The sequence below is a fragment of the Pinus tabuliformis genome, chromosome 5_2 (assembly GCF_031772625.1).
Source record: "Pinus tabuliformis cultivar Carrire ecotype Pingquan chromosome 5_2, CPIR1, whole genome shotgun sequence".
Taxonomy (NCBI): Eukaryota; Viridiplantae; Streptophyta; class Pinopsida; order Pinales; family Pinaceae; genus Pinus; species Pinus tabuliformis.
In genome coordinates this window covers 16,662,229-16,687,354 of record NC_142306.1, presented here as the reverse complement: position 1 = coordinate 16,687,354, position 25,126 = coordinate 16,662,229, and the positions used below count along the sequence as shown (strand labels likewise).

At 39.9% G+C, this 25,126-nt stretch overlaps 1 pseudogene across 1 annotated transcript in view; it reads right to left on the bottom strand.

Annotated features, from left to right (window-relative positions):
- The window catches only part of LOC149157263 (sister chromatid cohesion protein PDS5 homolog A-like), a 167,036-nt pseudogene that overhangs the window by 104,506 nt on the left and 37,404 nt on the right, over nt 1-25,126 (bottom strand). Inside the window, exon 5 of the transcript XR_016261210.1 lies at nt 13,665-13,782. The product of XR_016261210.1 is annotated as a sister chromatid cohesion protein PDS5 homolog A-like (transcript). The remainder of the gene's footprint in view (nt 1-13,664; nt 13,783-25,126) is intronic.

The window sequence follows — 25,126 nt, the reverse complement described above, 5'->3', positions numbered from 1 at the left end:
TCCAGACATACAGGTGATACTGGATAGATATCCAATAGTTTTTGGAGATATACCACCAGGGCAGCCACCTAACAAGAGGTTTGAGCACACTATAGAATTGGAGCCCGGTGTGCAGGGAGTTATTACTACACCCTATAGGCATCCCAAAGCCTATAAGGATGAGATTAAGAAAGCCATCAGGGAGCTATTGGCGTTGGGCCACATCAGACCGAGTTCCAGTCCATTCGCTTCTTCAGTCGTGTTGGTGAAGAAGAAGGATGGGACTCTACGCATGTGCATTGACTACAGGAAACTCAACACGAAGACATTGAAGAACCGGTATCCCATTCCGCATATTGATGAGTTGATGGATGAGCTTAGAGGAGCCAAATACTTCTCTAAGATAGACTTGCGGTCTGGGTATCATCAGAAGAGGGTGAGGGAGTATGATATCCCGAAGACAACTTTCAGATGTCATTATGGGCATTTCGAGTTGTTGGTCATGCCCTTTGGGTTGACCAATGCACCTGCTACCTTTTAGTCATGCATGAACCATGTGTTCAGGGGTCAACTGAGGAGATTTGTGCTAGCATTGTTTGATGATATCTTGATCTACAGCAAGACGTGGGAGGAACACTTGCAGCATCTAGAGACAGTGTTACGTATCTTGGAGAAGCAGCAATTCTACGCCAAGATGTCCAAGTGCGAGTTTGGGCTGACAGAGATGCACTACTTGGGACACATAGGCGCAGATGGGGTCAAGGTACATGAGGAGATGATTAGGGCCATTCGGGATTGGCCAGTTCCTAGAGATATGACAGCGCTGAGAGGATTCTTGGGCATCTATACTTATTACCAAAAGTTCATTAAGGGCTTCTCATAGTTGGCAGCACCCCTTATTGATCTGGCTAAGAAGGGGGCTTTTGCATGAACATATGGAGCTCAGATAGCATTTGATCGCCTCAAGGAGGTGATGAGTTGTTGCCCAGTATTAGCAATCGCGGACTTCACACAGCCCTTCACATTGGAGTGTGATGCATCGGGTGAGGGGATTGGGGCAATCTTGTCCCAAGGTGGGCACCCCATTGCTTTCGAGAGCCAGAAGCTCCTACCACATGAGAGGTCGTATTTCATATACGACAAGGAGATGTTGGCCATAATGCATGCATTGGCCAAGTTTCGACAATACTTGGTGGGTAACCAGTTTCGGGTGAAGACAGATCACAACAGTCTTCGCCACTTCATGGGGCAACAGGGCCTCAACGAAAGACAACAGAGATGGGTCAACAAGGTGCAAGCCTATGATTTTGATATTGAGTATGTGCGGGGGAAGCACAATGTGGTAGTCCATGCACTATCTAGGATACCAGCAGGACTTTCACTCATGAGCATTTACCATGACTGGAAGGCACAACTATTAGTGGAGTACTCCAAGGATCGTCAGACATGCGAGATCTTGAAGGGCAGTTATGCATATGAGAGCTACAGGGTGATGGACAAGTTATTTACTACAAGGGGAGCATATTTTTGGTTTCGGTGTCACAGTTGAGGGAGTGTATCCTTCATGCAGCTCATGATTATCCTTTTTCTGGGCACTAGGGATTCAAAAAGACCTACATGGCGATGAGAGAGTGCTTCACCTAGAAAGGCCTCAAGGGGGATGTATTGAGATATGTGCAAGAGTGCGAGGCTTGTCAGAGGAACAAGGGGGAGTTGACCCATCCAGCGGGATTGTTGCAGCCTCTCCCCATTCCTAAGGGGAAATGGGGGAGTATCTCTAGGGACTTCATCACGGGAATTCCCTAGGTGAAGGGGAAAGATTGCATTTCTGTGGTAGTCGACCAGCTGACCAAATTTGCACATTTCTTTGCCATTCCGACATGGTATTTAGCTTCACAGGTGGCAGAGTTGTTCTTTAGGGAGGTCTTCTGCCTGCACAGACTCCCTAAGACTATAGTCAGTGACCGGGACAGCCAATTTATGAGGGTATTTTGGCAGGAGCTTTTCAGGCTAGTAGGCATCGAGCTCACCCCGAGCACCAGTTACCATCCACAGACCGACAGCGAGACATAGAAGGTAAACAAATGGCTGGAGGGTTATCTCAGGAACTATGTGACAGGGTAGCAAAGCGCATGGATTCGATGGTTGCACTTGGGAGAGTACTACTACAACACTACACATCATATGTCAATTGGTATGGCTCCTTTCCATGCTCTATATGGTTATGATGATTTATCTTTTGCTGACATTTTTTTTGGAGACAGTCGGGCCCCAAAGGCCAAAGATTGGATCCTAGAGAGCCAAGACATCCTCAAGGCTCTTAAAGATAATTTGCAGACAGCTCAAAATCAGCAAAAGATATATGTTGATAAGCATCGGGTTGAGAGGCATTTTGAGGAGGGGGGCTTGGTGTACCTTTCATTACAGTCGTACCGACAGTCCACTCTGAAACATAAGGGGGTCGAAAAGCTGCAACCACGATTTTATGGGCCCTACAGGGTGATCAGGAGGGTTGGAGAGGTAGCTTATGAGTTGGAGCTACCGCTAGGGAGCAAGATCCACAATATTTTCCATGTTTCATGCCTCAATAAGGTGTTGGGGCAACAGGTTACAACAGCGATAGAGTTGCCTCCACTTGATGATGAGGGGCATCTAGTTTTGGAACTTGAAGGCATCTTGGAGACCAAGGAAAGGAAGCTCAGAAGCTAATTAGAGAATACTCGGTGCATTGGAAGAGCTTGCCAGATCAAGATGCTATTGTTGAAGTTTCCAAGTATACCAGTTAGAAACCCTCTATGCACTTTACTCATTTGTTCATACCTACTTAACAAGTTATTTACAATGTAAATACTGAAAATAAACACTAGTGCATGCTCAACATATTACAGATCATCAACTGAAGGAAACAAAAACAAGCACACAAAATGACACTATTATTTTTGGAACAATGTCCCGGGAAAAACCCAATGCGGGAAAACCGATGCAGCAATCTGAGGGTTTTCTTATTAAGCAATTTCAGAGTACAACCTGGGTGCCAAATCCGGCTTACCCAACAGAGAATTTCCTTGGCAGTAGTACCTCTCAGTTTGAGACAAATGTCCTGACTGAAACCCCGGATAAACCTTCCTGCAGCTCCTCAACTCCAATCTGCCCCAGAAACCCCAGTGTCTGCCTTTCTAGACTCCATTAGCCTCTCTCTGCCCATCGTTAGCCCTACGTCACCCTAAATGGGTTTGCGTCAGCCTCAAGAGGCCCTGCGTCAGCATTCTGGCCCTCTGCGTCAGCCTCAGGAGGCCCTGCGTCAGCGTTTTGGCCCTCTACGTCAGCTACGCTAGCCTCTCTGAAGCACTGCGTAGCTCCTCGCTGCCTTTGCATGGCCCTGCGTCAGCCCTAGCTGCTATTACGTCACTCTCTCTGGCTCCTGCACTGATCTCCCGGTACTATCTCTACCTCTCTGTCTCTCTGTACTCAATGCCCCTCAGCTGCAACTCCGATCACTGATTCTATCTCTCTTAGCAAACCCCGCTCTAGATAATAGAATGACTAATCATCTAGTGTACTCTCCAAGTGACCCTCAAGCCTCCTCTTATACTTTTCTCATTGACATATGAACGGTCGAGATTAAGTCCCTAATCAACAGCTAAGATTAGATCTGACTTGATCCATGTCTTTTGGACCATTCTAACATAGTTTTTATATTAATCCACATTAATATTTTAATTTCCCTAAGTTTGGACTTAGGGACTCCATTAAAAATATTAATTATTTTAATATCTCCTGAACTGTTTAGAATCTGCTCAAACCCTTTCTGGGTATTGGAGATCTCATGTGCCCCAACCTCTCCACCAAATTTTGTGGCTAGAGCACATCTGATGCTACCACAAATCAACACTCCCTCTTAGCGAGGATTGTGCTCTAATAATACTCCTCACTGAGCATTACTCTGATCATCCGGCATCGGTCCCTGTGTTGATGTTAGGCCTGCTACCCACCATCCCCTACACTACTGCATCATGTACTGCTACCCATGGCCCTGCCACTGCCACTGTTGCATCCGTACTGCAACTCCCTCTGCATCCGTGCTGCTGCTAGTCCTTTCTCCCAACACTGCATCCACACTGCAACTCTTCTCATCATGCTGCATCGTGCTGCCCACTACTGCATTGCAACTCAGTTACTGAGAAGTAAGTAACTGATCTCCAAACTTTGACCTCTCTGTTGGGCTAGAGACCCTCCTGATGCTAAAGCTCCCTCTGCCACTGACAAGTGCTCCCTCTCTGACTTCTGCGTCGCTGCAACAACTCCCTGCATCTCACACTGTTTCACACCTCTCTGTGCCATCCTGCACTAGTGCAACACTCCCGTGCCTCTCGCACTCTTGCAACCTGCTAGCCTCGTGCTGTCTCGAGACTCCTACACTGTAGCTTTCTTTGTTGCTTTATCCGCATCTGTCTCTACCCACATCAGCCAATCCTGCTACTCCTCTTCGGGGCTCTCATAGCAAGGTCTAATCCAAGAGGCTGGGTACCTCAAGGATCCTGCCCCTCATCGCCTGTAGTCCGCTTGACTACAGCTCGATGTCTCCCCACTTCCGCACAAGTCGTGCATGTGCACTCATGGCACAATCATCATTTGTCTCCACTTAATTCTCTGCCCTTGCTGGCGCTACCTTAGTCTCAGAAGACTCTCCCTTACTCTTCTTCCTTGGACACTGGGTCGCATAATGACCCAACTCCCCACTGTGGAAGCACTTGATCTTGGAGAGATCCTTCTGCTTCCGCTTTTCCTGTTTTCCCTCAAGATGCTAGGAAAACATCTTCCTCCTCTTCCTTTTTGACTCTGATCCCCTTACTGCTGCTTCCCGCCTTTGATTGTCATCTGATCTCTTCATGGCGAAGAGCCACCCACATCTCATCCCAAGGTGGAAGTGTCCCTCTGCCCAGTATACTCTGGACAAATACCTCCCAGTCTTCTGAGACTGCATTCAAGGTTGTCCTCACCATCAATTCCTGATCTGGCATGGCTTCTATGGCAGTCAACTGATCTTGGATCTCATTCAGTCCTCCGAGGAAGGTGTCAATCTGTTCTCCCTTCTTCATCTGATATGACCTCAATTGATTTTCTAGTAACATTCTTCTCTGCACAAAAGTATGTTGGTACAATTTCTTTAGGGCCTCCCACATCTCATTTGTCGTTTCCTTCTCGGCAATGTGTGGTACTACATGGTCCTTGACCCTATCAAGGATGATGCTCTTGGACCTCGCCATTGCCTCCTCGTACTTGTCGTTCTCAGTTGGGTCGATTGGGATAGCTATCGTCTTCAAGGCAAAGTGCTTGACACGATTTCTGTCAAGTACGGATAATATTCTGGCCTTCCAGACTGCGAAGTTTGACGCTCTGTCCAGCCTGTCCTGGTCTCTTACTCTGTGCAGTGCCATGATGCTCTTCTACTTCCCTCCTGGAAGTTCTCGATGTGACTACCTCTGAGTCTCGATTTCCCTCCTAGAAATCCTTTTGTCAATGTCGAGATGCCCCCTACTCTGATCGTCTGTGCAATCGTACCACTGATCCGGATTTCTCGGCTAGAAACCCTCAGTAGCAACTCCCTCCTCTTGGCCTTGCCCTGTCAGATACTGTTCTGACTACAATACCTCACTAGCTCCTCTCTGTAACTTTCCCACAGCCTCCTAAACCCCAGCAACCTGAAGGTGAGAGCTCCTACGCTCTGTGCAATCCCGACACTAGCAACCTGGCCTCCTCAGCCAACTGCATCAGCCCTCCTAGCTTCTGTGTGAGTCTCCCTTTGCGTCCCTTAGCCCCTACGCTGCCTCTTCCTGGCTCACCCTTGATGATGCAGGCACTGCGTCACCCTTCCCATGTAGCTGTTTTGCTATAAACAACTTTTGTCACTGGGGATAGCTGTTTTCTGCTGCTATTGCTCTGCTTGGTTGATGTCCTCAGTTCTCCTATGATCTGCAACCATGCTCTGATACCATGTTGAAGTTTCTAAGTCTACTTGTTCCATTACTTAACAAGTTATTTACAATGTAAATACTGAAAATAAACACTAGTGCATGCTCAACATATTACAAATCATCAACCGAAGGAAACAGAAACAAGCACACAAAATGACACCGTTATTTTTTGACCAATGTCCCCGGAAAAACCCAATGCGGGAAAACTAGTGCAGCTATTTGAGGGTTTTCTTATTAAGCAATTTCATAATACAATCTAGGTGCCAAATCCAGCTTACCCAACAGAGAATTTCCTTGGAAGTACTACCTCCCAGTGAGTGACAAATGTCCTGGCTGAAACCCCGGATAAACCTTCCGGCAACTCCTTAGCTCCAATCTGCACCAGAAACCCCAGCGTCTGCTTTTCTGGACTGCATCAGCCTCTCTCTGCCCAGCACTGGCCCTGTGTCACCCTGAATAGGTCTGCGTCAGCCTTCTTGCCCTCTACGTCAGCTACGCTGGCCTCTCTGAAGCATTGCACAACTCCCGGTTGCCTCTGCATGGCCCTGCGTCAGCCCTAGCTACTACTGCGTCACTCTCTATGGCTCTTGCGTTGATCTCTCGGCACTATCTCTGCCTCTCTGTCTCTTTGTACTCAATTCCCCTCAGCTGCAACTCCGATCACTGATTCTATCTCTCTTAGCAAACCCCACTCTAGAGAATAGAATGACTGATCATCTGGTGCACTCTCCAAGTGACCCTCTAGCCTCCTCTTATACTTTTCTCGTTGACATATCAATGGCCGAGATTAAGTCCCTAATCAACGGCTAAGATTAGATCTGGCTTGATCCATGTCTTTTGGACCATTCTAACACAATTTTTATGTTAATCCACATTAATATTTTAATTTCCCTAAGTTTAGACTTAGGGACTCCATTAAAAATATTAATTATTTTAATATCTCCTGAATTGTTTAGAATGTTACCACCCCAACCTCTTCACCAAATTTCGTGGCTAGAGCACATCCGATGCTACCACAAATCAACAAGTACTTGGGAGGGTGAGCATATACTTGAGCATCCAACATTGAAGTTGCTTGGGGACAAGCAACATTTGGAAGGGGAGGACTATAACGTCCCTTCCTAAATTATTTTGGAACAAGGTTTATTTCTACATTGTTGGGGCCAATTTTGGAGGAGATGGGGCCCATTCGATTTTATTAGGAGACTTATAAGTTAGAAGCAAAATTATTTTGGTTTTGTTAGTAGCATGTGGGGGCCGCCCACACAAGGAAAAACTGCACTCCCTAGCAATTAGTACGAATTGCATGAGAGGGAAAATCGATGGCTTTGTGAGGGACCCACGAAGGAGGGAAACAAGCTCCACAAAATCTATAAAAGGAAGGCAACACTCCTCATTTCATCATCTTTGGCATATCAAATTTCTTCTTAGTTGCTCGAGTTGCTTAGCTAGGTCACTTGTTGTTTAGCAAGAGTTTTCCAAGTCGAGAACTCACCCTTTCTTTGGGGGACTTCAAGTGCCACGCTAGAGAATTTCATCCATAATCTTCCGAAGATGATTTTCAGTATGGTTTTCAGCAATTGTATTCAGCCTCTCTAGGTGGTGCGTATTTCTGGAGGACATGGTGGGAAAAAACGAGTTGGACCTTTTGCATTCTTTAGGGAAGCTTCGGTCGGGAGAAATTCCGAATAAGAAGCTCTAGTGATTTGCTGTCATTTAGGTGAGTTTTTGGGCTGGAGGAGAGAGCTATCATTTAGTGGGGATTTCACACTTACTCGGCCAGCGTAGAGGGTAGATATTAGGCACGCGTGGGAGGTGGAGACTCGGCCATTGAGGTTGATCCTTGTCGGGAGAAATAAGGAAGCATTTGTGGAGGGAATTGCTACTTTTCCGGAGTATTTGAGGAGGATTTTGCTAGTGTATTGGCAGGTTGTGTGCTTCAGCAGTTTGGAGGGCGTAGGGCCTTTTGGGGGTCGATTTTGGAAGGTCAAAACCAGGCCAAATCATTTCTGGGTTCTTGTGGGTTTTGCCTAAGAAGCCTAGAAATAATTTTGCAGAATTTTCTAAGCACTAGAGTTGGGGTTCTCAGCCATATCTTTGCAGCAAATAGTGCAGAATTACTGGGCACTGCGCAGTTCAGCAGTTGGTCAGTTGATTGTAGCTCCGAGTTGTCATTACTTCGCCTAGGCTTTGCTCTGCTTGCCTTTGAGGCAAGCCGAGATGCATTCCTACCGTATTGCGTACTCTCGCACCAGTTTATAATAAAATGGCTTAGCCGCTTCCATATTTTTTATTGTTATGGGTGTGTTTTAATTGTTTAAAAAATTTATGAGGTGAAAAATTGTTATTTCCTTGCATATCATCGTTTTTCCTATTTTGGAACATTACATTATATAATATAATAAATAAAAGAAAAAATCGAAAGTATTAAAATATTTGAGATCAAGAATGGAGCCTAATTCGAAAATAATGGAAGGATGATTTTCCTATAAGGGTATTTTAACCACACATCATGAGTTAATTATATTAAGAGGGACTATCCAAGGGAAAAAAGTTAATATCGCTATTAGTACAAGTATTGACGAAAATTACATAAATATTAATCTGGGGAATCGATTGTTAATTTCAGATGCCAATTTAAGCGAAACAACAGATCTTTTTGGAAAAAATATGAAATTAATAATTTACAAATGACAGTAGATCATTATGAGTACATATCTCAATTTCATGTTGAAAAAATGTATAACATACAAGTTGACATAATTCTTGGTCAACCTTGGTTTAGAGAATTGGGTGCGTTCATATTAAACATAGAAAAAAAATTGATGTTTTCTTATAAGGGAAAGATGATCACATTTCGAGATATGACAATGAAGTCAAAATCGATATTGTCCTCATTAGAAAACTTTAAAGATGTTATAAAATTGATACATCAAATGAATCAAAACTCAATATCGAAGAGTAGCAAAAAGAGCTTGAGGAAGCCAAATCCAATAAAAACAAAGAAAATTCTTGTTTAAAAGATCATATCGAGAAACTACTTGCACAAGTCAAAAAGTGTAAAATTAGGAAGCACAAGTTAGAACAAGAAAAAGAAAGTTTTGACAAGAAATTCAACGAAAGTCTATCAGAGAAAGAAGAGGGAAATTTACGCTTAAAGGACTTTAACAAAAAATTATTAGAAAAAATCAAGTGTTTAAAGGACGAGAAGCTTAAATGCCAAAATAAAGTTGACTAAGAAAATGAGGAACTCTTACGCCTCAAAAATCATAATTAGAGTCTACTCACTCAAATTAAGAAACTTGAAAACGATAAGAAATCATTGAACACAAATTAGAAGAATTTATCACGAAGGAAGTGTCGAAGTCTTCGGTCCAAGTTTAAGGAAAAGATACGAACTCCAATCCAGTAAATATCACAATTCAAGAAGATGAGAAACCAATAGACGTTGAAACATATTCATATGTTGCAGTTCAAACAATGGAAATTCTAAGTGATGATTCAGTAGCCAACTCAACATCAACAGTACCTAAAGTAAATCAGGAAACTGCCACACACAAGATAAGGGAAATTCCAACCAGAAGAACCCCTTATCAACATCTGAATCACAAGAGTAGACAATTAAGTCAATCTACATATTTGAACCATTAAGAACGGAATCAACAGAGTTATGTTCCAAGGAATACTGAAGTTTGCAGAATCCAATCCTATGATAACAATTCATTACAAATTTCCAGTGACCTGAAGATTCCATAGAAAATTAATCTAGGATGGTCAAATCTATTCTCAGTTCGCCAATTTTATTTATCACTCAAAGGATCATATCATCTTGTATCAACGAAGATGATAGTTCTGAAACGAGATGACATTCAAAACAGAAAAAGAGATAACCCTTTTCATCAATAAGCTTTGAGGACAAAGCTTTTTGAGGAGAAAGACAATGTTGTGAATAAAATATAAATATAAATAATAATAACGCGTCATAAATAACGATTAATTAGTGAATGAAGAGGTACGTCCCTAAGGACCTGACTGTTCAAAAAAGGACAATTGCCTATGGTAAATAAGCAGGCCCTCACTCTCATTTGTAACATCATTCTCATTCATACATTTTAACACATATTTTTGTATCTTCAATGGAGATCTTCATATTCCAAGTTTTCTAGAGTTTTTAACTTTTGAGTATACAAACCCTGTTTGTTACGTTGGTATCAAAGCATTCCTCTGAGTATACGAACTTTGTTCGTTCCACATGCCTTTTGACTTGTGACCTTGGGCTTACAGTGGTGGTGAAAAAAGTTACAATGATATGTATGTACCCTTACTAACATAAGGAGTAACAGTACCCAGAGTGATTTGATCCCTTGACCTCAGAAATTCAATTTCCATCTTGCTGGAAATTGTAATTTGCTGCAGTCCAAAGGCTTGCAAGTGATCCATCAAGGTCAATCTAGTCCTACATAGCTTCTCCACCCCTAGATCTTTGATCCATAGTGACTTGGAAGTTGGCACTAATTGGGCGGTATTTTAAGGGGAACTTGGTTGTCGTCCATGTATTTTTCTATTAATTTTATAGCCTGCAGTTACAGGGAAACAAATAGATTTGTACTAGAACCCCTCTAACCACTACTCTAAATTCATAAATAACTTTAGAATTGGTTAGAGTATTATTTGTGTACTTATTTTGATGCATATATGCTATATCTTGTACTTTGAGTGTATCTTTTTGTTAATGTTAAGTTTTTGTTGGATATCTATACACAAAAAACCAACACGACAACAAGTAAATAACTTTTCTACCTCATCCTTTGACCCCAAGGAAGGCATCGATCTTCTCTTGTTTGGTTGAGGTAATATTTGGGATTCCTCCCTTGGCTTTTTCAAAGGAAGTTCGGCCTAAAAAGTGGAGGATTGGGCTGAGGTGACAATGGGCACCAACCCTGTGCATTCCTATCTTGGCAGGTTGCACGAACCTTTGCAACCGTGCTAATCAGATCAGTAACAGCTCCAGCCTCATTGGATTTCAAATGGAGAAAGTACAATTTCATATCCCATTCAAAAAATTATAGTCTTGACAACTAAGTAACTGGATTCATTATAGAGAGGCCACATGTCCGAATCTTGTGAATCGAACACAATTCGCTGGGGATTCGAATCCCAGAAGGGGACACATCGTGTCGACAAAACATGTCCCGATTCTGGGATTCAAATCCCCAAAATTGAAACCTGCGCGAATAAAAAAGGTGTTGTTCTTTATGTTTTTTACCATATTTCTCTTTCAGTTTTGCATACTTTGAGTTGTGGATCTCAATGATTCAGTGTTAGAGCCTGTTAGATTTGATGACGGTGATATTTTAGAGGGGTCATCCTCCATACCAGCAGATGCAGAGGCAACTATGGATACAGGGGAGGAGGAGGATGCAGAGGAGAGCAGTGGTGACCATGAGGATGAGGACATTGATGCTGATTCTGATGATGACTATGAGGATTGATGACTCATGAGTCATGGGCTACCTATTGCCTTGAGGCTTGTATACCTATAGTTGTTTTATATTTTCTATTTCTATTTTCCATTGGCATTGCACCAGCACTACCTATGTAACACATTTTGATATGATGACTTAATGAGAAAACTACAGCTGTCAGTGTCTTTATCTTACTATCTTGTAGTTGTAAGTTGTCTTTCATTTATGAATCATGATTTATGTGACCACTGACATGTGTTTGAATTTTGTATGTACTATGCATGCTATAATGTTACTAACTTACTTTGTAAACAGTAAAACTAACATCTAGATGAAGATCTATGTTTGAAATCAATAAATTTGTATCATTAATTAGAATTTGTGTAAAAAATATCTAATTTTTAATATATATATATATATATATATATATATAGAAAATAATATATAACGAATCCTACATGTCCTGTTCCGGGGGGTCAATGTGTCCGAATCCAACACTCAAATCCCCGTATCCTACGAATCCCGAATCCCCATGTCAGGTGACTTAGCTTGACAATTTTCAGGAGTTCAGGATTGGTAATATTGTAGTGCCTCCACTAGACTCTATCATGTAAGAGGGTATGAGATTGCCATTAACCAAAATCACGAAGTTATGAGATTTTGCATCATGTAAAAATCTAAGTTAAGATAGACATGGTTCTTCTTCTAAACTGTTATTTATGTGTATCATTGATAAGGAGTTATTTAAAATATATATATATATATATATATTATTTATATTTTTTGTATTTTTGTTATTTTTTATATTCGTTTCCCCAATGTACCAATTTTCAGGATGTCACATTTCCAGGTGTTCCCATATCAGAAACTTGTACACGTTTCCACATTTTGTGCAACTTAGCTTTGATTTCCTTGCATTGAAGTCTTATAAGATCCTCATCTGAATTTTTCCCATGGAGTTAAAAATATTATTTTTCCAACTTCAAGGCTTTTAGTCTTTATTGTGCATTCTGAAAACAGATGATCAAAGATTTAATCCGAGGAAACTAAGTACAGTTGGTTATAATACTATTAACTTCAAAATATTGTGCAGATACTTTTTGGCAACCCTGGAGGTATCACACGGTCTGAATAGCCTTTTATTCCTAAATTCAGCACTTGAAACTTTATTTGTCTCTCCTCTGAAAAAAGTACTTGTATATCTCCATCAATGATTGAAGGTGGCTTAGCATGCCAACTACCTCAAACAACTTGATACCAAGTATTCTTCAGATAAATGCAGTAAGGTCTATTCGATCTGTCTATGGTTCTCCTTGCTTACTAAAACTTATGTAATCTTGTCAAAACAATAATGTATTAAAGGTAATCAACTGATGCAAATATAGACATGATCATGGTAGCCAAAGACTTCTTCTACAATCGTTAATATGCATATATCAAACTTTGTGGCCATTTAATATCTGAGTGGCAAGTTCAAATATGCACCTTGTACCCTTAGATATGATCATTCATTGAACAAATGAAAGATATAATCATTTATAAACATAAAGAAATGAAGACCTTGAATTGTAGGTTAATCTTGAAGAGGTGACAGATTTGGAAACCTTTATCCAAAAACTGGTAGCATTTAATGTTCCACATCTGCGATCACATTTATTCTTTTAGAGTGCATGCAGTATTCCAACATAATTTTTTGGAAAATCCAATAAAAGAATGTCAAGAGACCTAAAGAAGCTTGGGAAGAACGGGTGTGTACTTTTTGCACTTCTGAGGCAGTGGAATCGGAAAAGCATTTCATTTTGGAATGTGATGCTTTCAGAGACATCAGGGACAGTTATGGCAGTATGTTAGCATCAACTCCTTGGCATTGTCTTTTCAGCGAGGGGATTGTTAAAAGGTTGGGTCAGCTCATCATCAATTTGAGTAAGAAAAGGATTGAATTGCAAAAGGAAAAAAACAGGGAGGCTGGTAGTCCCATAGACTATTTTTAGTCTCGTGGATGTTAAAATATCATTCATTCATTCATTCAATACAGCATATTCAGTTAGAAGTCAACCTCCAAAGACATTTTGACAAGCAGAGATATATTAATACAAAAATACAATACATATTAGTTGATAAAGCACTTTGAATGTCATATAAATCATAACTAAAAAATATTTTCTATTATGAACAGTCATAGTATAGAGTTTAAATCCTCTTAGAAAACATTTTAAAATATGGAGCAATATATCAAACAGCAAACCTGAGCTTTTAACAGAGTCAGATGAAACAATTGAGGCGAGATATGGAACTCCCAACGTCTCGCAAGTCACAAAACAGACTTTGCAGCAGCTAATCTAAGGTGTGCCTTGTCAACCTCACTGCAATCGACCGACATTCTTAACATTTATCAACGAAGTATAAATAGAGTAAAAACACAAACATTATCTAAAGCCACATCATGTCTATATATTCACAATTTTATTTTCACCATTTTTCCTCTCAAGATTGTTTAGAGCATACTGTTTTAACACCAGAAACAAATCCAATATCGTTTGATACAACAATTTTGATCATTCAAATTGAAGTTCAAAGTTCACATCACAGATGATGCTTACACAAGCACCTACTAATAAGGACAGGTGTCTAAAAATAATTGATTTTTGATAGGATATAATGAACAATGTTAACTTAATATAAGTTAGTGTTAGTGTTAGGCATAGTTAATATGGAGTCAAGGTGCATGCACCTAGCACTATATTCAGTACCAGGTGCATCAATCCTACACCCAAGTGCGGTATGTACTATGTAGCCCACAACATCTCCCCCCACATCAACGCTATAGAATTGGGGTTGCATCCCATGCAGAGTTATCAGGATTCAGATATTCTGGATGCCAATCCATCAAATTATTGAAAAGCCAGAATATAAACATTCCATGGAAGTGGTGAGTCCAAAAAATATAGATATTTTTTTTTTTTAATAAAATGTATATAAATATTAATTATTTATATAAACATATAAATAATAATTAATCTACTTCATTAATTATTTATAAAGCTAATGTATATACAATTTAAGAAACATATATACACATTGCTGGCTAACTATTACCTATATAATATATATACATTAATTAATATTATGCAATATAAGTTTGTAGAACTTTGCATAACATTTATGGCTTGAATTCTCAAATCATCCTGATGGCTAAAATAAATACCTCTCACACCACAATTTCGATAACAAATAAATCATGGCATGGCTATGCCATGATTTCAATCAGAAACAAATTGTGGCGGCCTCTTAAGTGTGGCACAACAATGAACCTAAGTTTATTATTATACATATATCTACATCTCTCAACATGTCATCGAGCACCTTATCGCATTCCAATGCACCCTTGTTGTTGTCTTCTAAACCAAGCTCCATAGGGATTGCATTTTTGAGATTAATGGTTGTCGTCAGTTTACAAAGTGCCCTCAAGAATAACCATAGCATGTTCCAACACATATTGACTCAAGCCAATGTTGAAGTGGGCCAAAATAAGATTTAGAAAATGCACATATTAGCCCATTATCAACCAGCAAACTTCCGACCATGTGTCTCTTAAAAGGCTGATCTGCAATAAACATATCTTTTACACCTCCAAGAAAACAAAGGTTCTATACTCCAACAGAAAAATGTCTTCTATGAAGCAAAAGGATGAAGTATGAGATGAAATTTCAGAAAAATAAAATTATCCTTACTATTTGACAGCTGGAAATGACTCATAATATTTGAACTGAATATCTTACTGTTCCATACAATTTCCAGCACTAAAAACATGATTTGCAGTTGAAAAATCACATGCAATTTCACACAAAACTTAAGGTGTGGATGGCTGGAAATTTCCAGTGCTTTCATAACCTCTAACAAGCTCCAAAAATTGAAACTTTTAAGTCATATACATAAGCAAACATAGCTGCAAATCACTATCAAAATTTCTGCACATGCACCTACTAAACATGGCTGTCCAAGAGGCGCAAAATCACCATTTTCCTCCCTTGAATCATCCCCATTAGTATCATAGATGGGATTTGTTACCAACCAAAAGTGGGGACCCCATAGGAGAATTTTTTTCTCACCCACTTCGCATCCAGCTTGACAGCCAGCAGCCCCTAAAAAGCACCACCTATGTCACATGGTTCGGGTTGAATTTGAGTTCGGCAATGTTTAAATTCGATTCGAATTTGAATTTTCTGATGAAGTTCATATGAGGTTGGCCATTAAGTTCATTTATATACATATTCAAAATTTTCAAAATATATAAAAAATATTTGGAATTATATATTTTTTATCTTCATTTATAATTAATATTGCACATTATATTAATAAATTTATAAAATTCTCTAAATATAAGATATATTAATTTATAATATATGTGAAATTAATAAATTCATAATAACAATATTAATATTTTGGTGCCTTCTATAACATGCATTGTACAAAAAGACCAGCGCTAGGGTTCGTTCGTTCTGTAAAGCAAGCTATGCCACCACCGAGTTCAATTTTGCCTCTAAAGGTTCATGGCGCCCAATGTCTCGAGAAATGTGTGCTCTATTGGGGTTTCTTCCCCTCGATGTGGTCGTTTCTGGCTTCTTTTGGGGGTGTCTCAACGGAAGTTTCATTGTTGTGCTTCATTGGTCCCTGAAGAGATATGGGGTCTCAGCTCTGCGGATGAATTCCCTGCCATGGCACTTTCCCAAAATAATATTTGTGTACAAAGGGCGGACAAATGTGTAATCTATTTATATATAGACAGGGCCGTGGGAGGAGCAAATGACATGTTCATTGCTTGTCTTCTATTTTTTTATTTTTGTCTGTGTACAAAGGGCGGACAAATGTGTAATCTATTTATATATAGACAGGGCCGTGGGAGGAGCAAATGACATGTTCATTGCTTGTCTTCTATTTTTTTATTTTTGTCTGTGTACTTTGTCTCTTATGTCGAGCAACCCACAGTGGAGAGGATCTTGATGTTTAGGAATGTCGCCTCCACCCTTTTTCCAAACTCTGTCTCAGTTGTTGTCCAGACAGAGACAGAAAAAAGGCCCTTTCAAATATTCATAAAAAGCCTTAATGGAAAGTCCACACTTCTATGGATTAAGGAAATGGACTTGGTGCAAAATCTAGGACAGAATATGCAAAACAGTTCGGGCATTCTTGCATCTTCTCAATCTCCGATTTTTGAAGGGAAAATGCTTCAAAACCCATTCCAGATGAAGGACTATGGTGTCTTGAGGAATGCTACTATCATACTGAATCTAAGGCTGTGAGGTGGAGCTTCGGGTTCCAGTCATCCCAGAGGTCCTGCCTCTTTCAAAGATTCATTAAAGGGGAAGGCATCAAACCCTCCTGAACAGATCCAAAATATTCCAAGTCCCTACATTGTAGAGCAAAAGGAACATGCTCCAGTCATGGAAGTAAACGTCCCAGAGGTAAACTCTCTCCTTACTACTCTCTAATCAAAGGCTCTTATTTGCAAGTTTAATGGATTTTGGGCAAAATCTAATGCATTGCACCAATGGATTTTTTCCACCTGGACATCCAACTGTGACCTCTATTTGTGTTCAAAGGTTTTTTCATTGTTTAGTTTGATACACAGAAGGACCTGGAGTTTGTCCTGAATGAAGGGCCATGGTTCTGCGGTAGAGCAGGGCTTTTCATAACTCCATGGTTCCCAGAATTTTACGGTACAAACATGGTGGTTACGGCAATGTCGAATTGGGTGAGACTCCCAAACCTCCCTCTTCCTTTCAGGCATCATAAAGTCTAGAGGATATTGGGAATACTCTTGGAAAATTTAAAAAGATGGATCTAGAAAGAACAGAAAAAGGTCTGTTCTCTTTTGCAATAATCGGTGTTGAAATAGACCTTAGAAAAGCTCTACCTAACCACATCCAACTAAATCATAAAAACTTAAAGTGGACCCAAGCATTAGATTATGAGAGAACGTCCTTCAGATGTTGTGCATGTTTTCAAACAGGTCATTTGCAGAACACATGCCCTCTGGCAAAAAAGAACCCAAGAAAGAGAAAGAGGCCGGTCCAAAAGCCAAAAGGTTGGCAGGTATCAAAGCTTTACCTATCTGAAGAAGAGAAGAAGGAAATATTGAAAGTCAACCAAGCAATACATAAGTGGATGCGTAGGCACAAAAGGGAAATTGTAATATACCAGCACTAAATTTTGCAAAAAATTTATACCCAAAATTTTTCAACAAATTTTAAAACCTCATTGATGACTTTCTACAAACATTTCACACTCAAAACTTTCGTCAAACACATAGTGACTAACTCAGAGCATGAACAGCAGAAAATATATAACACAATTCAGTGTGAATTTTCGTCAAACATATCACCAATAAACTGGAAGCATCGCACAGTAGATAGTTTACTGTTTTGGCGCTAACAACAATTTCAATTGATTTGATGGAAGGAATTTACAATGCACAGTAAGATTGAGAAACCTGTTTCATTTTCAGCAATACAACTCCAGAGAAGATAGCCCCACAATATAATTTCTAGAGGTACAAATTCAATTTCAGCTATAGGAATGACAGTCCAGGATAATAACTCGGTCCCTCCAAGATGAAGCTCCGCTCCAGCACTGAGTGAAGATGAAATTTGCCAGAATTCTGATTGCAATGATACAACTTTTGCTCCAAGTATTTAGACCCTCGAGAGTCGATTCCTCCCAAATTTATCCTTGGATTAAATGCTTTCGATCTAACAATTAAGGAAAAGTCATGCCCAGGAATTTACCATGAATTCTTGCCTAGAACAAGGGATTCGATCTGCCCAGGTTATAAGTAATTTTGACCAGCTTGTTGACCCCACTTTGTCAAGAGTCAACGCCACTTGCTCTAGAGTCCAGCCTTGACCCCTGCAGCACTTGTAGTTGCTCCAACCCGCAACTCGACCAACCCGTGTGCCGTCAATCTGTGCCCACTGTCATTGACATGCAAGTTGCTCCTTTGTCGTCGACCTCCAACGTGTGCATTGTGCCACACTGCCATCGTCGTCGACCCATGTGCCGTGACGTTATGGCCTTTCAACCTCCTCACTGAAATTTTCATTTTGTCGTTGACCTGTGCCTGCGCCATCGACCTCTAGGTAAACAATGAACATTGCTTGTTTTTAAAAAAATATTTTTTTTGCTAAACACTGAACAATGAACAGTAGTGTAGTTTTTAAATTTTGTTTTTTTTTTATTTTTTTTTGTTGAGCAGTGAACAACGAACAGTATTGTAATTTTTTTTTTTTTAATTCTAATTTGTAATGTTTAATCTTAATGTTTTAAATTTTTAAATTTTTAATAATTTTTAAATTTAATGAAAACACAGTGAACTGTTCACTGTAATTTAAATTTTTTTGTGTGTATAATAATGTTTCAGTTTTTAAATTTTAATAATTTAAATTTAATTCTAGTAGATTTGCATTGTAAATTTTAATTTACATGATGAGAATTTATTTTTTTAAACCCTTCCTGCAGGGCAGAAAACCAAAAAAATAAAATTGCAAAATAAATTAAAACACAGCAAGCTGCAAGTGTAAAATGGTTGATTACAATAGCATGAGCATCCACAGTGCCATTGGTAGTGATAGTGATTATGATATTCAAACAAAAAGTCCTCTTGGATCTGAAATCCCATCAACGATGAATGAAACCCATGGCAGCAATGCAACTAGTGTTTCTCCCAGTGCAACTGCAACCCTGTCAAAGTCATGGCAGAATATGCAAAAGGGACATTTAATCCAAGCAAACCTCTTTTGTTATATGTTACCAAAATCATTGACTCTTCAACTCAACCAAAACCAGGAAAACAAAGAGGTGGGGCACGCCATTGGAAATGCAATGTTTGTGGTCATTCTTGAGTTGGGAGTTATAGTCAGATCAAGATGCATCTTTTGGGTGTAGGTGGCAAAGGGGTTCATATATGTACAAAATTAACCTTATTGCAAAAATTAGAGCTCTTGAGGATGCAAATGGCAGCAAATGCAAAGGGTACCTTCTCAAGTAAAATTGTCATGGCCCAAGCTCACCAAAATATTGATGAAGCCACAAGCTCCAAAAGAAAATTAAAACAAATGAAAAATATGCCTCCACCATCTCCTGTTGGGACTAAGGGTTCTCATTCTTGTGCAGTGGGACCAACTCTTACATGGATGTATGGTAAGTTCAACAGTGATGATACAAATGATGCCATTGGAAAATTTCTTTTTTCCAATCGCATTCCTTTCCATGTTAGTCGTTCTCCTTACTACAAGGAGAAGGTCAAAGCAATTGCAATAGTGGGACCCTCATATGTGCCCCCAGGTGAACAGAAGTTGAGGACAGTGATATTAGAAAGGCAAGTGGCCAATATTAATGTGCAAAAGGAAAATCTGAGTCAGACATGAGTGAGGGAAGGTTGTTCTATCGTTATGGATGCATGGGGGAAGGTTGTTCTATCGTTATGGATGGGTGGACAGACATTGCCAAACATCCACTTATCAACATCATAGTTACTTTCCGAGAGGGGCTTTTCTCTCTTAGAGTTATTGATTATTTTGGAAAGCGCAAAGATGCAGCTTTCCAATTTGAGCTTCTTCGTGATGCTATAGAGGAGGTTGGATCTAAAAATGTTGTATAGGTTGTGAAAAATGCAGCAGCAATGTGTAGATTAGTAGGATTAATGATTCAAAGTAAATACAGGCATATTTTTTGGACCCCTTGTTGTGTGCATTCGCTCAATAAATTATTTGAAAGACATTGGCAAAATTGAGTAGGTATCTAATTTGGTGACAGCTGCAAGAAATGTGCAGATGTTTATTTGCAATCACCATACCTCTTTAGCCATGTACAGGTGTCATGCGAGGAAGGAATCTCTCAAACCTACTGATACCAGATATGCTAGTTATTTTCTTTTATTAGAAAGGATATTGGAGGTGCAGTCAGCATTGTAGGGCATGGTTGTGACTCCAGATTGGAACAGATGGGTAGAATCCAAGACAGAGGAAGGAAAGAAAATCAAGATTCAGATATTGGATAATGATTGGTGGACAGATTGTGGTTATTTGGTGTCACTTTTACGTCCTGTAGTTGAAGTCATTCACTACACTGACACAGATTCTCCTACTCTTGGAGAAATATATCAGACTTTTGATAGTATGTTGGATCAAGTAAGGGTGGCCATTCGTGAGAAAGATCCTTCCTTAGAGTTCTAAATGACCCAAATTCGACCCCTTATACAGCATAGGTGGGTTCAAATGAATACGCCTTTGCACATCACAGCATATGCACTCAACCCAAAATGGTATGTGGAAAGGACTGGTAGAATTCTTCCCATAGAAGATCCAGAGGTCAAAAAGGGATTTCGGGCTGCCATTACAAAGAAGTATAGTTCAGAAGAAGGGAGAACAATTAGGAGACAGTGGATGCAATTTGAAAGTCTTGGTCACTTCAACAAGCATGATGCAAGGGAAGATCGCAATGATTTAGGTCACACTGACTCCATTGGTTGGTGGACCATGCATGGGGATGATACTGCAGAGATCCAACAACTTGCTATTCGCTTATTGTCTCAGATTGCTAGTTCCTCTGCAACAGAGAGGAATTGGTCCACATATAGCTTCATCCACTCTATCAAGAGGAATAGACTTTCCTCTAGGAGAGCAAAGAAGCTAATTGCAGTGCACAGTTCTCTACATCTTGCACATAGGAAGACACCAGAGTATCGGAAGGGACCGGCAACATCATGGGATGTGTATCTAGAGGATAGTGCACAGATAGATGACAAGGATGGACCAGATGAGCTGCAACATGGTTTGGTTGGAGTTTCGTTGGTTACTCAAGAGAGTGACTCTGACTCATACAATGATATTCCCAATGATGGTCCTGATGACTTCATGCAGCAGATGGATGTAGAGGACCAATCATTGAGATTGAGTCCTTGATGTTGATTTATCATTTTATTTTCATTGCTCATTATCCATTTTTACTTCTCATTTTTGACTTTTGAGTTGTGACACTAGATATAGATGACTTGACTCTTCACTCTTAACTATTTTTGAGTTTGAAACTTTGAGTTATATAAATTTAGTGTTCAAACTTTGAAAACATACTAGTACGTTTTGCTTTCAATTTAGATTCTAGAATGATGAATGACGAATTTAATTTTTAAATCAATGTCGATTGTAGAATGATCAATCATTGAATGATGAATGATATGGATCAATGTATTTGAATATTTCATTATTGATTTTTAACTTTTTTATCGAATCTCATGGTATGTATGAATAGTTCAATAATGAGTATGTCATATGAATGATGTATGTATCAAAATGAATGATGAGGATGGATCAATGATTCAATTGTCTATTTAATATTTATGCTTTCACTATTGAACAGTGAATAATGAATATGAACTTGAAAATCATATATATATATATATATATATATATATATATATACTTCGACGTCTCCCCACACCGTCGAAATTTCCCTAAAATTTGAGGATACTCCCACACGTCCCCCCTGTGCGTCTCCCCGCACCGGAGTCTTGGTGGAACATTGGTATTTAGTAAATATTGTACATTTGTAAATAAATCTAACCCTTGTTTTAGTTTTGTAGCACTTGGGGTTTTGGGATTTTTTTATTTTTTGGATATATGTAATGTTCCTTTTTCTGGTATTCCTTATGGCATGGATAGGATGGACTTTCAAAGTTGGGGGTAGACAGGTCACAGACGCAGGTTGTCGTCCTCAGCAGGCCCAAGGGCTTTTGAAGGGGTTCTAAGGAGTTTTTATGAGGTCCGATGGCATTTTCTTGGTATATTCCATCATCTGCATAGTTTTCCTTTCGTTTCGTTAAATTCCAACAACTTTAAAAAAACAGAGTTATTAATGGGCCTAACTCAATTAATTACGCTTAAGGTGGCATTTCGAGAGGAATACTTGGCAGAACACCTTAGTGTAATAGATCGTTGGAACTAGAACAAGAAGATCTACAGAATGGGATGGTTAGAAGTGGTTTCCAATGACCTAAGGAGGTACGATGACCAATTTACCCTTTTTCCACATTAAAAAGAATATTTTAATTGTGATAAAAGAGGGAAAAGTGCTCCACTATTAAAATAATAATAAAATAGGAGGTTCTAGAGCGGTCCATCAGATTTATAAAAGAGGAGGAGGAGGCCATTAGAGGACATCTTGGATTTTATATTTCTTCTTGTATGAGAGGTTGAAAACCCGGTTCTCTACTTCATTAATAGCCCCAGAACAGAAACCCTCGAGTGTGTTGATTTGAGGTAGCATCGGATGTACTCTAACCACGAAAACTGGTGGAGAGGCTAAGGCACATTAGATCTCCAATAACCCAAAAAGTGTTTGGGCAAATTCTAAAAAGTTTGGGAGATATTAAAATAATTAATATTGTTAATGAAGTCCCTAAGTCTAAACTTAGGGAAAATAAAATATTAGTGTGAATTAATATTAAACTGTGTTAGGATGGTCCAAAAGTCATGGATCAAGCCAGATCTAATCTTAGCCGTTGATTAGGGACTTAATCTCGACCGTTGATTTGTCAACGAGAAAAGTATAAGAGGAGGCTTGAGGGTCACTTGGAGAATACACTGAGGGAGACTAGTCAGTTCAATTTCTGGAGCGGGGTTAGCTGAGAAATTGAACCAGTGGTCTGGTGAGCAGTCAGGAGGCAACAAGTACGGAACAGAGAGATGGGATCAGCCACTAGAGTTCAGCGCTGAGGCAGGAGAGGCAGATACAGGGCATTTCAGGCAGACGTAGAGGCAGCAGGAGACTGCACAATCACTAATTGGACCTGCGTGGGTGACACAAACAGGCCCAAGGTTGATGCAGTCAAGTAGGGGCTGACGCAGAGGGTCAGAGAGCCACGTAGTCAAGCAGGGGTTAACGCAGAGGGTCAAAGAGCCACGATGTCAAGCAGGGGCTAACGCAGAGGGTCTGAGAGCCACGCAGAAGTCAGTCGGGTTGACACTGGGATTGCGAGAAGTGTTGGAGAAATTTTTTTTCTGTGGGTAAGCCAATTTGGCATCCTATTGCACTGAAGTATTGCTGAATAATAAAAACCTCCCTTGCTGCACCAGTTTTCCCGCAATGGGTTTTTCCGGGGATTGTTGTCCAAAATAATTGTGTCAATGTGTTGATTCTTATGCATATGTTTGTTTCTGTATTACAGTGTGATATTTGCAGTAGTATTTATTTTAATGTTTAGTGAAGTAATTTCATAAATAACTTATTGTGGAATAAGTAGAAAAAGTAAATCAATTGTTGTAGCGATAGAAATTTCACATGGTATGAGAGTGAGTAATCAAAGACAAGAAGAGAAAATCAGTTATGGGTCGAGACAACGATACAAAGGCATCAGGGGACTCACACAAATTTTCAGATGATTGCACAAGAGAAAGAGATTTCAATTTCTCTATGTTAGCTTCCAGGCTAGAAGAAGAAGTGGCGTGTATGACTAGTGCTGCATCATCAGAAGTATGGTATATAGACAGTGGAGCCTCATGGTATATGACGAGAATCAAGGAGTGTTTCTCAGAATATCGAGAAGAGAATATGAACTTTCAGATCACCATGGGGAACAAGGCAAAGTGTACCCCAGTAGGGAAGGGTACCATAGTCTTTCAGACAGAATCGGGCAAACGGTTCCGCTCTACAAATGGGCTGCATGTAATAGGATTGGGGATGAACTTACTTTCGTGTCGCAACTACAAGGCAAGGGCTATGACATATACTTCATCAAGGAGAAGGTATACGTCAAACACCCGAGCTAGAAAAAGAAAGTGTAGATCGGGATCAAAAGTAATCGGTTGTATAGATTACAACTAGAATCACCAATGGCACTAATAGGTAGTCATGGAGACAAAGACTTGAATGAACTATGGCACAAAAGAATGGGTCACTTGCACTATGGAGCTCTGAGAATTATCAGGAGCACTGTAACAGGAGTTCTGAATCTGAATACGGAACGAGATGATGTATGCAGGGGATGTGCTCTAGGAAAGTATGCCAAGGCAGCATTTCCTAGGAGCAAACACAGGGCCAAGAGTGTACTAGGATTGATACACTCAAATATCTGCGGACCTATGTTCGTCAAAGATCTCAGTGGTGTCGAGTATTTCCTTACCTTCATTGATGACCACTCAAGGAAAACTTGGATTTATTTTCTGAAAACCAAGGATGAGGTTTTCTGTCGATTCAAGGAGTTCAAGGCTCTGGTGGAGAATCTGACTGGGAAGAAAATAAAAGTTTTGCGCTCAGATAATGGTGGAGAATATGTCAATAAGGACTTCACTGATTTTTGCGCTAAGGAGGAAATCAGAAAAGAGTGGACAGCTCCCTACAATCCGGAGCAAAATGGGGTAGCAGAAAGAAAGAACAAGACTATTGTAGAAGCCACTACGGCCATGATGTATGATCAAGATATGCCAAAATTCCTATGGGCGAAAGCATGCAACACAGCAATCTATGTTCAAAACATGACTCCTCATTGGGCATTGGGCAAGATTACTCTAGAGAAAGTCTTCACAGGGAAGACACCTGAAGTCAGTCATTTCAAGATATTTGGGAGTTTAGCATATTGCCGCATACCCGAAGAAAAGAGGAAGAAGCTGGATCAGACTACGGAAAAAGGATATCTGGTGGGATATAGCGAGAATG